Here is a 4,092-nt window from a genome sequence, read left to right on the forward strand (position 1 = left end):
ACCTTCCCGAGCAGGAGGGGCCCCGGGGGCGGGGCGTGGGCGGGGCGGAGCTGGACTCTCCCAACCACCCCACCCCCTTTTTATTATTTTCTTCAAATAGTTGATCAAAAGGGTTTCAATTAAAGAAGAAGAGAGAAATAGAAAGGGAGGCTTGTACTCCCGTCTTCTAATTTTTTTTTTATTTCATTGCTTTTAAATGTTATCTTTGACCTGTATAAATGAGATCGGATTTGTGGGCTTTTTATTGTTGGGGTGGGGGTGCCTGTGTTGGGGCTTGAACTCGGGGCTTTGAGCTCATGCTGGGCTTTATTCGCTTAAGGCTGGCCCTCTACCCACTTGAGACGCCCCTGCACTTCCGAGATGGTGTTTGTCATAGCTGATACATTGAAAGCAATATGAGGCAAACGTGATGAAAACTATTAGCAAGAATCATTATGCAGTTAGTGCTGGTGGCTTATATCCACAATCCTAGCTCTTCACAAGGCTGAGTTCTGAGAATTTGGATTCAAAGTCAGCCTAGGCAGAAAAAGCCAGAAAAGGGGTGTGTGGCTCAAGGGGTAGCATGCCAGCCTTGAGTGAAAAAGCCAAGGGATAATGCGAGGCCTTTGAGTTCAAGGCCTAGTACTAGTGCACACACACGATAGTGGATGTAGAGGTAGGATTATGAGTGCCTCTGAGAATCACTTCTGGAGACAGATGGCTGGGTTGGTTGGGTTTCTTTGAGGAACATGCTGGCTGTGTGTGACTGGAGGCCCACATCTCTTTTTTTTTTTTTTAATCTGGACGACTGAGATTGAAATGCTTTTCTGGTAGAGTGTCTGTGAGTGTTGGTGATTATTACTCTCATACAATATTTGAACACAAAAAAATAGACTTTATTTGGCTTGATATTCTTTCACTACTTGAAAAGGCTGGAATTTGGACTCTTAGAAAGTCTTGATTTGCTGCCAAGGTGAAACAAAAGACTATTAAATTGTCACCTTGTGCCAGGCATTATGAATTTAAGGAGAAATGAACGAACCCAAATGCAGGATGAAAGAAGCTGAACACGGTCGAACTAGATTTTTTAATAACTATGAAAATCAGACCTGTTGAAACTGTTTGGGAAGGAAGGGCGAAGGAAGGGAGTATGATAGAGTGAGATTTTCTGGAATATATACATGTGTGGAATTGTAACAAGGCAACACTTCCCTGTACAACATAGGGTTAAATTAGACTAGGAAATGGTAAACTAATTTGAAAGAGAGAGAGAGAAAGAGAGAGTGTTCCAATTAATCTCTGCCCTCCAGCAACTTATCTCCTTGTCACAGGTAAAACAAACTGTGAATAATGCTTTACTATAATGCAATATATTTTATAAACCTAAGCATATTGATAGGATCGTATGCTATAAACGGCGTACTGAATGACTTCAGGAGGAAGTGCTACCTTTGATTTTGAAGGTTACATAAAAATTCCTGGGTGGTTACATTAGCTACACAAAACCCTAGGTTCTACCCTTGGTACTGAAGGGGGAAAAAAATCTCTTGTAAATGGATTGAAATTGATTTCTTTTTTCTTTTTCCTTTTTTGGGGGAGCAGTAGGGGCTTGACCTCAGAGCGTGGGCACTGTCCCTGAGCTTTTCTACTCAAGGCTAGTGCTCTACCACCTTGAGCCATAGCACTTTTTCTGAATGGTTTGTTGGAGATAAGAGTCTCACAAACTTTCCTGCGACCAGAACTCGGCTGTAATTTATTTTTCTTAATTTTGTTTATGTGGTATTGAGGAATCAAACCCAGGACCTCATTCATGCTAGGCAAGCACTCTCCCATTAAGCCACATTCCCAGCCATGTAATTGATTTTTGAAGAAGTACATTTTGATATTATTTTGAGCAGTTACTTTTATATTTAAGTTATTATGGACATGACTGGGTGTAGGTCTCCGATTTTATTATTGGTTTTATATCATCCCATTTGTTTTCTATTCATTTGTTTCCTCTTTCTGATCATTTTTGTTTTAATTGAAAAAAAATGAAACTCTAAGTTGTCTTTTTAGCTAAGTGTATTTTAATTAGCTTTCAGTGGTTGCTTAGGGAATATAATACACATTCCTAATTTTTCATGTGAATTGAATGTTAATATTATAGGACTTCATGTAAAATATTGCAATTTTACAGATTATCTTTATAAAGAACCTTGGTTATATTTTAAAGTTTTGGTAGTTGCAGTGTGAACTCAGGGCCTTGTGCTTACAAGGCAAGTGTGGTTCTACTACTTGAGCCAAACTTGCTTTGTTTCTAATATTTGTGTGTGTGTGTGTGTGTGTGTGTGTGTGCCAATCCTGGAGCTTGAACCCAGGGCCTGGTTGCTGTCTCTGAGATTTTATACTCAAGGATAGTGTTCTATCCTATTTCCAGCTTTTTGGTAGTTTATTGGAGATAAGAGTCTCATGGACATTCCAGCTCAGGCTGGCTTTGAACCACAATCCTCAGATCTCAGCCTCCTAAATAGTTAGGATTGCAGGAATGAGCCACTAGCATCTGGCGATTTGCTTATAATTTTATATATCTCTATCTAGGGGCCATGCTTCCCTATCTTTTGTGTTTCAATTGTCTTATATATTATGAAGATATATTATGCATAACTTTAAAACAGCCATACGCTTTTTTTTAACTAAGAGGAAAAGACAGTTTTTTTTTTTTTAATTCAATAACAATGTTCACCATTTCTAGGGCTCCTCATTTTGGAACATCTGAACTTTCCACCTGATACCATTTCTCTTTAACAATAATTTCCAATAACATTTCTTCAAGTGTATGTCTTCTGAGTGATGAATTCTGTTAGTTGGTTAGTATTTGATGACCTTAGGATATCTTCATTTTTTTCATTATCTGAGGTTTTATCATTGTTTTCCAGTATAAATATTTCAACACAGGACTTCATGTTTATATGACTTGCTTGCTAAGCTGACATTCTACCATTTGAGCCATGCCTCCAGCCCATTTTTTTTCTTGTGCTTTGGAGATTAATTCTCATGGACTTTTCTGCCAGGGCTACCTTTAAACCAAGATCCCTTAGGTCTCAGCCTTCTGAACTATTCACGTTTTAATTGGTTTTTGCTTTCATTTGGGGTTTTGTGTTTGTTTGCTTTGCTGTTTTTCCAACGATAGTTTCTGAGTGATCTAGCTAAAAGCTCGCTAATCCATTACCTTCAATCTGCTACTGACACCTTCCAATGAGCTCTTTTATTCATAGTATTTTACTTTCCTTTTCTAAAATTTCTCTTTGAACTTCCTTTGTAGCCCCTACATTCCTATCTGTTCATTCATTATAGGCACTTTTATAATCACATTTTTAATAACTGTTCTAAAATTTTTCTCTGGTTTTAACATTTGATCATCTTGAGATCAGTTTCTGTAAATTGCCTTTGCTCAAGAATGAACCATTCTAATTTTATAGTAGGTTTGATGCTTTGGGGTCTTATTAAGGGCGTTCTCTGTGTGTATATGAGAGTGCATGCTTTTGCACCGGTAAGTAGGCTTGAATTCAGAGCCTGGCCATTGTTCTTGAATGTTTTCACTCAAAGCTGATACTCTACCAATTGACCCACACCTCTACCTGCAGCTTTTTGGTGGTTAATTGGAAATAAGAGAATCTCATGAATGTTCCTGTTTAGGCTGGCTTTGAACGGTGATGTTCAGATTTCAGCCTCCTGAGTGGCTAGAATTACAAGTGAAGATCACTTTCACTCAGTTTCAAGAATATTCCTAATGACATATTTCAGGGATCTTGGGTTTATTTTATTTTTCCAAATAATACTGATTTTAAAACTTTCAAATTTTATAATCTATACCTCTAATGAAGGTTAAAAAGTAGCTGAAATACGTGTGCATTTTATTTAGTTTTTCTTGAGCTGCTTAGAGCCTACGCCATGCACATGTAGTTGAGGAGTCAGTAAGAGATGTGGGTACAGTTTGTACAGAGAGTTTTGGTCTTTAAGTGTGTGCTTTCTTGGGTTTCCCACTCTTCCCTCAGTTGGACATTGATTGCATGAGCTCTAAGCTCTGCTCTGGGTTTTCAATGCCTAAATCTGTGGAATTCTGGTTATTAG

The sequence above is a fragment of the Perognathus longimembris genome, chromosome 9 (assembly GCF_023159225.1).
Source record: "Perognathus longimembris pacificus isolate PPM17 chromosome 9, ASM2315922v1, whole genome shotgun sequence".
NCBI lineage: Eukaryota > Metazoa > Chordata > Mammalia > Rodentia > Heteromyidae > Perognathus > Perognathus longimembris.